The sequence below is a fragment of the Lolium rigidum genome, chromosome 7 (assembly GCF_022539505.1).
Source record: "Lolium rigidum isolate FL_2022 chromosome 7, APGP_CSIRO_Lrig_0.1, whole genome shotgun sequence".
Taxonomy (NCBI): Eukaryota; Viridiplantae; Streptophyta; class Magnoliopsida; order Poales; family Poaceae; genus Lolium; species Lolium rigidum.
The window spans coordinates 131343152-131352913 of NC_061514.1; the positions used below are offsets into that span (position 1 = coordinate 131343152).

The following is a 9762-nucleotide window of genomic DNA, read 5'->3' on the forward strand; positions in this document are numbered from 1 at the left end:
GGTCAGCATGATCACTTGTCCAAATTAAGCTATTTTGGGGCAGTGGGAGAAATGTAAGCTGCACATACCTACTTGACCATGACATGAGAGCATCTATTTATATACTTGATCTACATATATCAGACAGAACCTGCAATTGGTTTATCTAGACCTTTTCAATTATTTAGTGCTCTCGTATGGTTCATTTGACTAATTTGACATTACCCATCATTAACAAACATAAGGGTCTAAATAATAACCATTGCTGCATACTAATTGTCATTTACTTCAATAGAATTATGGATGTCATATAAAAATGATCATTGCAGAGCATAGTGAAGGGAGAAGGGAGACATTCGATTTCATAGTGTACAAATTATAAACCATAGTAGTAACATTTTGAACATAAGATTAAGTTACTTTGAGCTATCGGTAACATCAGCGAGATTCTGAAGTCATCATGAAAAACCAAGTCTGCATCCGACTTTACATTCAACACCATCCAGAACAACACAAAAAAAAACTATCGAACCTCTTGACTCCACTACTTCTAGCTCCAATACTTTTCGTTCTAAATCACCTCCTGCATCCTAGCATAAAAGGAAATTTTGAAAAGGTCTTTTAACTCATCACATATTCACATATACCTATGGATCATCATCCAATTCATATGAAATTTGTACAACCAAAAAATCAAGGAATAACGCAACCATCTCGAAACTAAAAGGAGACCAAGGAGAATGGCCTGAACATTTTGTCTTCCTATTACTTCAAAGGAAGATAACAGAAATTGAAGCATCCTTCCAGTCCTTAGAATAATAACAAACCCAAGAAACTTACCAAAAGGAGGAGCATACGCTGCTAGTCCAGAGGCATCAAATGACAGACATAATTCAATATGTTGCGCTCATCACCTTCATTTGCAGAAATTAACCTTTTATTGCATTAAACACAAGATCTTATGCAACAACAATATAAGAGAACCAGGTACGTAAAAGAGTATACCTATATAGTTTTTATCTCTTCTGGTCCTTCCTTGAATTATTGTGCCCAAATCAGCAACAACTTGTGGACAAAGACTTACAGCTGAAATCAGCATGAAAAGAAAAGAAAATTTCAGAGCATACACCGCCTCACTTAGGCGTAGTTCATTTTGACCTAATTGCTTCTTATGACTATTCAATAGAACAGAAAAGAAAGAATATGCACTAAAAATAATATGTGCATCTTCATGATCGTTTTTTACAATCAATATGAGTCTAGAATTCTGCATATACATGCATGAACCACAATTATCATCAGTAGCTCAGCTACTCATTCGACCACTCTTTTGACACAATGTCTGCAATGTTTATCTTGGATTATGGAATATTCATGAACCCAATAGTCCCACTATCTGGTAACTCAATCCAAAAAAAAACCTTACGGGACCTGAACTGATCGCATGAACCAACTTATTTGTTGTATCTAACGTATCCTAACTCTCAGTACGCTTTAATCTGAGCAAGAAAGAAAAAGATGGTATTTGAGCTAATATCTCTCTGTACCTAGCGGAAGGACCAACTGAAAGACAGTTCTAAGCTTGATCATCAGTTCTGTTGTGCGATGTCGACACGCCGAGCGTCAACTAAATTTGAAACTGAAATTAGAAGTAACCTGGAAGAATTTGATAGTGGAATTATTTGGATTTCAACTTGGAAGGTGAAGTTTAATTATCCTTTACTGTCGAAGAGCACCATACATAGATTGGTACATACAATTCCATGGAACTACCTCTAATAGTAGGACGGACTTTGGCTGCTCTGGAATACTGCTATCTTAGAGAAACATGAGAATAAGCCTATGCTACACGAATCCCTTTGATATAATCTATTTGCGGACTTTTACATGGAATTTGACCAGATAATTCGGCAGATGTAAAGAGCTACAATTGTAGGATCAATGGGTCAAGTTTTGAGACTCTAGAAAATGCCAAAGACAATTCAGTTGTGTAGATTTGGCAGGTGGTGAAGTGTCCTCTTATCGATCTGACAATAACTTGCCTGAGTTAGATATCTAGCATGCAGCCTCTTCACAAAATTAGCTAAGCCATCTTATTTGAGAACTCTCCCAGCTTGTTGCACACCTGGTCAACACACGTTTGTGTCCTCACTGAACTTTCGAAGAAGGCCGACTATTTTTCTTCCCTGTATGTCCAGCAAAATGCTTATCCAAATAATTCGTACTACATATCTCGTGATTCCATTGTAATAATACTCACAACACAAAATCAGTTATAAAAAGAACACGTGGGGGTTCCATGGTAATATTACTATACAGTGACATGTGAAGAAGATGATTAGACACCAGATATAATTAAATAAATATCCAAAAAATTGTATATATGTAAGGTATCAATAAAAAAGTCTATATATTTAGCGAATCTGTATTAAGTAATCATGCAGCCAACGGTTATGTGTCTATAAAAATGTAAAAGATATACAGCAAAAAGTGATTACAAATAGCATCACCATTTTGTGTTTTAGAAAAAAATCAGAACAGGAACTTAGTGCAAAGGTTGCAAATATCTCCAACTAACCTGAATATAAACCAACTTGTGAAGAATTGAAATATCAGTTTGCTTGATTTGAATGTCAAAGACATGTATGTTGCCCATTCTAAGGATAGTAGCCAAATATTTGCACATGATTTAATAGATCGGCAGTATTCATCAACTTGGGAAAAGTGTTTGGCACTAATCAACGACAACCAGCAGTAAAGCAATTTTTGTCCTGAAGTAGAAGCCATGGGGATGCTATGTCGCCTTCGTCGATCCTAGCACCAACCTGGTAGTTTAGATTAACAAAACGCAGTTCATCCGACTGATATGAGAGTGTCAGACAATTTCATAGTGGAACAACTAAAGTCGGAAGAAATAGTCGTAAAATTTTCATAAATAATGTCCCAAGCCTTCAACTGAAGAAATATGTAGAGATGACAGATTTCTATAAAAACTAACCTAAGCTGTAACCATGGTTTATAAGAATGAGAATTTGTACGTATACAAACAGAGCCATGATTATTGGTATTCCTTAATTCGTGCACAACAGATACCCGGACTTGTAGAGTTTGCAATAATGCACATTCCTTAATGGAGCACTTGTAACCCAAACTAAATGGTCCCTTCCTAATTTATCTATATATGATAGAAAAAATTAATAACTGAAGCATAGTAATATGTGGTTACGGAAGACTAAAAGTTTTGAAAGGGAAGTTCTTATTCTTCTTCTCTCAAAGCTATACAGTCATGCATGAATTTTGTTTTCTAGCAGAAAAGAAAACAGGAATATACCAGCAGCCTAATCAGTTTATGCCTTGATGAAATTCCTTCCTTTGAGGGTCCATATGAATTGTAAACAGTAGACAAATAGCCAATTGCAGGACCAAATACTACAGGCCATTGATGTCATAATTTCCAAACGGAAAGGGGAAGCCAACATATCTTGAATGTCTATCAACTGAATCTATAGTTTTGAAATCTGAACAAATATAATTTTTTAGCACATCCAGCTAACTGACATTGAAAGAATCAACGATTTCCTGTCTCATTATTGAGTTCGTTGCAGAATAACAATCTATGAATGTTCTTCATAATTCTGCCTTGGGAGGGAATAACGGGCAGCGGCAGGTAAGATCCACAGAAAGTAAGCCAATGATGATAAACAAAATTATGCAAGTTGTTCATAATCAGGCCAATGTTATGCTTCTGATATACTCTACAGAATTTGCCAGCTGAACCCTATAAACATCAACCAATTTATAAACAATACGAAACCCAAAATCAAATTGTGAACACAAAGAAGGATCACAGAAAGCCCAAATAACTAACGAATCTTCACTTCAGAAACGAAGACAAACATACCATCTCAAAGAAAGAGGAGACATCTCTCACTGTGACGCTTCACCATGATTCAGAAAATTCTATATCCACATCAGTATGATCGTTCTCTCTCCCAGCAACACCACCAACATAGAAAGATCTAAAAACGAACTGCAAACTTAGAAGAGGAGCCTGTCCTATGACCAAATCTGGAGGAAAAGGTGAGGCATGAGTTATCAGATTCTTGCACCAACATACTGAACTAACAGAAATCTCTATGCTGCATGATGAAATAACCTCAGTCTTCCGCCAGTGTGAATCCAAAGCGATGGCTGTTCCTGTCTTGGTTCCTCCTGGACGAAATCGCGGTGGACGCTGGGTGGAGGCAGCAGTCGCGGTGGACGCACTGGTAGTCGGCGAATGCGCGCACGGCATACCACTCGGAGGAGAAGCCGGGCTGCCTCGGCGGCCGCCGCGACGGCAAAAGAAGCCGATGACCCAATTCACGCTGCCGGCGGCCACGAAGAAGGTCGACCAGGGCAAACTCGGCCGGGAAGAGTTCGCCGTAGGCGGTGGCTCGGGGGAGGGGGAGGCAGGTGAAGGCAGTGCTACCCGAGGTGTGCAGCAGGGAGTGAGGTGCGAGGAATTCTGCCGACGGAGAGAGGCGTTGGGGGTTTGTTGTGCTCCCCCGTTTGCGGACTGGATCCTCTAACTTTGAGTAGCAAAGTCAGCTAAGCTCCAGTAGCCTAACTTTGCTTCTTCCAAACCGTATGATCATGGCCCAAATGGTTGAAATTAATTTGCATAGTACAAATTTACTTTATGCATTTAGAGTAATTATATACAGACAAAGTTATGGTGTAAAAAAATGGATTATTTTTTTATGCCTACAGTAATTACCTAATTAATTGCTAATTTGATCTAATTATGGTACATAAAAAGATATTTAAGCTACAGTATCCTGACTTGCCTTCTTTGTTTTCTCCGACTTTACTTCACAACGTTAAAGGATCCAGTCCCCCCCCCCCCCGTTTTGTCAAAGCGGCGGGGGATGAGGCCAAGCAGATGGGTTCCATCGAGCTCCACCCCACAATGGCCCACGACCATGTCCCAGCATGTCCCGAGCTACGGCCACACCACCAAAATGTCCGGACAATCCACCGCGGAGTCAAAATGACTGTAGCCAAAAATCTTACAGAGCGCCAAAATTACACATGCAGAAAACACAGCGGAAATCAGAGGTCTCAAAATTCTACCAAAAATCGAAGCTGCTACACTTTAATATAGTAGTTATTAACGGTGCATTATCAACTTCTGTGCATATAATGATTCAAAAGAAATTTATGTGCATAATTGTTGCCTTGCTCATGAAGAGAGGCACATGAAGCACAGTGGCGGACCTAGGATTTTAGTCGACTATGCCGCACCAATATTCTGAAATGCCTATTGACAACGAGTTTGTCCCAGAATAGAGAAGAAATAAAGACTATGAAATATGATAAAATAATTAGATAAAAGGATTTTCATTATATTCATAAATGCAAATTCTTGAACACATGCAGCGTCGATGGGGCGTTCTAATATTGAACTAAATTCCTGTTGTTGCGTGCGATCATAAATTTCTAAAGTATCCGATCGCGGGATAATCATTCCGACAACACTATAAAATACAGTCAGATTGTTGACAGAACTAAATTATTAACCCCATATACGCAGAAATAGCTAAAAGGCAGAGTTCCTTTAGTTAGTCACCGTAGCTAATGAAGTCGAATCCATTATCAAAATAGCTACATCCATTCATGGTGCATGCTTGGCCATAGCTGGCATGCAAGAATAGTAAAGACTCACTAGTAGAAAACCTCTCATCCATCTAAGCCATTGGTACCGGTTCTCTTACGAACCGGTACCAATGGGGTCATCTATACCGGTTCAATGGCTCTGGCGGGCGAGGAGATTTGGTACCGGTTCGTGAGGAGCTTTCGTACCGGTTCGTGTTAGGAACCGGTACGAAAGGTCTTCGGCCAAAATTCAGACGTGTGGTGGGGCCCGGGCTGGACCTTTGGTACCGGTTCGTAACACGAACCGGTACCAAAGGGTACCCAGCTATATCAAATCGCCCAGATCCCTTCCCGAGCCCCCTGGCTCTCATTTTTCTCTTCTTCCTCACACTCTAAATTTTTCTCCACCTCTCACACTCCAATAATCTTTATTTTTCTCCACCATCTTAACAAGATTAACATCATACATCTATCCAAGGGTTAGCAATATCATCCTTCCTTCCGGCGTTTCTAATTTAGCTCAGTTCTTTGGTAGTTTTAACTCGTACTATTTTTGTAGTGCAAGCAAGGTGTTCGATTAAATGCCTAAGTTAGTGATTTTATTTTTTTATATGCAATTTGAGCTGAAATTATGGTATTTTTTGTAGGTTTTAATTAGTATCATCCCCGTCCTTACCGCTGTCGATCGCCGCCGTCGTCCCCTAGCCGGCACGGTACCACCTCGGTGAGCCCCTCTTCTTTTATAAAAAACAATTAGTTTTATGTGATGAACTTGAATATTAATTAAGTTGGTCACTCATATATCCATGATGTTGTGTACTTAATGATTTTTGATATATATAAAATGCAGATGAGTCGACAATGGATGTACGGTGACCGGTGCCATCCCGAGTTCATTATCGGCATGCATTATTTTCTCAACGTGGCTGAGGCAAACAGGCGGTCGAATGGTTTCATGTATTGTCCATGTAGTTCCTGTAAGAATATGAAGAATTACTCTACCTCGAAGACCCTTCACGTCCACCTGCTGGAGAATGGTTTCATGCCCAGCTATAATTGTTGGACCAAGCACGGAGAAAGAGGGGTTATATTGGAAGACAACGAAGAAGAAGAGGATAGTGACAACTATCCCTTATTCACCGAAGACGGTGGTAGTAGAATGGGGGAAGACGAAGCTGAAGAAGAGCTCATTTTCGATGAGCCGATTTTTGATGACCCGGATGACGATTTGGGTCGGGCCATTCTTGATGCGAAGATGAACTGCGGAAATGAAAAGGAGAGGTTGAAGTTGAAGAAAATGTTAGAGGATCACAACAAACTGTTGTACCCAAATTGCGAAAATGGTCAGAAAAAGCTTGGTACCACGCTGAAGGCAGAGAATGGTACTTCTGACAAGGGATTTGAAAAGTTGCTGAAAATAATAAAGAAGATGCTTCCAGGGGAGAACGTGCTGCCCTCTAGCACGTATGAAGCAAAGAAGGTTGTCTGCCCTCTAGGATTAGAGGTGCAGAAGATACATGCATGCATCAATGAATGCATCCTCTACCGCGGGGAGTACGAGAATTTGAATGCATGCCCGGTATGTAGTGCATTGAGGTATAAGATCAGGCGAGATGACCCCGGCGATGTTGAGGGTGAGTCCACCCCCGGGAAGAGGGTTCCTGCGAAGGTGATGTGGTATGCTCCTATAATACCACGGTTGAAACGTTTGTTCCAGAACAAAGAGCATGCCAAGTTGTTGCGATGGCACAAAGAGGACCGTAAGAAAGATGTGATGCCGAGACACCCCGGCTGACGGGTCGCAGTGGAGAAAAATCGACAGAGAGTTCAAGTCATTTTCAGATGACGCAAGGAACTTAAGATTTGGTCTAAGTACGGATGGCTTTAATCCTTTCGGGGAGCAGTAGCTCTAGTCATAGCACCTGGCCGGTGACTCTATGTATCTATAACCTTCCTCATTGGTTGTGCATGAAGCGGAAGTTCATTATGATGCCGGTGCTCATCCAGTGGCCCGAAGCAACCCGGCAACGACATTGATGTGTACCTGAGGCCATTGGTTGAAGAATTTTTAGAGTTGTGGCGTGACGAAGGTGTACCTGTGTGGGATGAGCACGAACAAAAGGAATTTAACCTACGAGCGTTGTTATTTGTAACCATCAATGATTGGCCTGCTCTTGGTAACATTTCGGGGTAGTCAAACAAGGGATACAATGCATGCACACACTCGTTTAGGTGAGACCGATAGTAATTATTTGGGAAACAAGAATGTGTACCGGGGCATCGTCGATTTCTTCCAAAACAACATCACGTAAGAAAGAGAGGAAAGCATTTCGGAGGTGAGGCAGATAACCGAACGAAGCCTACCCGCCCTAATGGGGAAGTTATATATGATATGGTCAAGGATTTAAAAGTGATCTTTGGAAAGGGTCCCGGCGGACAATCTGTTCCGCATGATGTTGACGGACACGTACCCATGTGGAAGAAGAAGTCGATATTTTGGGAGCTACCCTACTAGAAATTCTTAGAGGTTCACTCTGCAATTGACGTGATGCACGTGATGAAAAATCTTTGCGTGAACCTGCTAAACTTCTTGGGCGTGTATGGGAAGACAAAAGATACACCGGATGCACGGCAGGACCAGCAAAGTATCCACGAAGGAAACAACCTGAATCCAGAGAAGTATCAAAGTCCTGCCAGCTACGCTCTTACCAAAGAGGAGAAGGAGATCTTTTTTGAAGTCCTGAGTAGCATCAAGGTCCCATCTGGCTTCTCGTCGAATATAAAGGGAATAATAAACATGTCAGAAAAAGTCTCATGACTGCCACGTGATTATGACACAATTACTTCCGGTTGCATTGAGGGGGCTTCTGCCGGAAAATGTTCGAGTACCCATTGTGAAGCTATGTGCGTTCCTCAATGCAATTTCTCGGAAGGTGAGCAATCCACTTACTCTACAAAATTTACGGAAGGATGTGGTCCAATGTCTAGTCAGCTTCGAGTTGGTGTTCCCACCATCCTTCTTCAATATTATGACACATCTCCTAGTTCACCTGGTCGAAGAGATTGGCGTTCTCGGTCCCGTATTTCTACACAACATGTTCCCCTTTGAGAGATTCATGGGAGTCTTAAAGAAGTACGTTCATAACCGTGCTAGGCCGAAGGAAGCATCTCCAAGGGCTATGGAACAGAGGAGGTCATTGAGTTTTGTGTTGACTTTATTCCTCGACCTTAAGCCGATCGGTGTTCCTGAATCGCGCTATGAGGGGAGACCGCATGGAAAAGGCACGCTAGGAAAGAAATCAGCAACGTGTATGGACGGACATTCTTTCACTCAAGCACACTACACAGTTCTACTTAATTCCATCTTGGTGGCTCCGTACAAAGAGGAACACAAGGAGATCTTACGCTCTAAATACCCGGATCAACGTGAAGATTGGATTGATGGAGAACACATGAAGACTTTCGGCGGTTGGTTGCAAACACGTCTCATGAATGTCACCGATGACGAGCAGCTGTACTTGTTGGCCAAGCAACCATCTTCTACTATATCGACTTTTCAAGGGTACGAGATTAATGGGAACACATTTTACACTTTCGCCCAAGACGAAAAGAGCACCAACCAAAACAAGTGGTGTCCGCTTTGATGCAGAAGATGGCAATGGGAACAAGGTCACATATTATGGGTACATAGAGGAGATATGGGAACTTGACTATGGACCTAATTTCAAGGTCCCTTTGTTCCGTGTAAATGGTTCAACCTGAAAGACGGGGTACAGGTAGACCCGCAGTACGGAATGACTACAGTGGATTTCAAGAATCTTGGGTACGACACCGAACCATTTGTCCTAGCCAGTGAAGTGGCTCAGGTTTTTTATGTGAAGGATATGTCCAGCAAACCGAAAAAAAGAAAAGAAAGGCAAGAGGACACATCATACGATGAGCCAAAGCGGCACATAGTTCTTTCAGGAAAAAGAAACATCGTGGGAGTAGAGGACAAGACAGGACATGTCGAAGATTATAATAAGTTTGACGATATTCCACCCTTCAAGGTAAAAATTGACCCAAGCATCATCTTAAACAATGAAGATTGTCCATGGTTGCGTCGCAGTAAGAAGAAAGGGAAACGGGCGAAGAAAACTCAGAAGA

At 41.4% G+C, this 9762-nt stretch overlaps 1 long non-coding RNA gene across 3 annotated transcripts; it reads right to left on the reverse strand.

The window, feature by feature from the left end:
• Window positions 1–583: 583 nt before the first annotated feature.
• Window positions 584–4513, reverse strand: LOC124677729. Of its 3 annotated transcripts, none has more exons than XR_006994214.1 (4): window positions 4136–4513; window positions 3881–4047; window positions 985–2804; window positions 584–893 (listed from the first exon to the last, which is right to left on the reverse strand). It is a non-coding gene; the product is annotated as an uncharacterized LOC124677729 (long non-coding RNA). The 3 variants fall into 3 exon arrangements; XR_006994215.1 differs by having other exon boundaries at window positions 985–1065; window positions 1527–4047; XR_006994213.1 differs by having other exon boundaries at window positions 985–4047.
• Between the last annotated feature and the right edge of the window lie 5249 nt (window positions 4514–9762).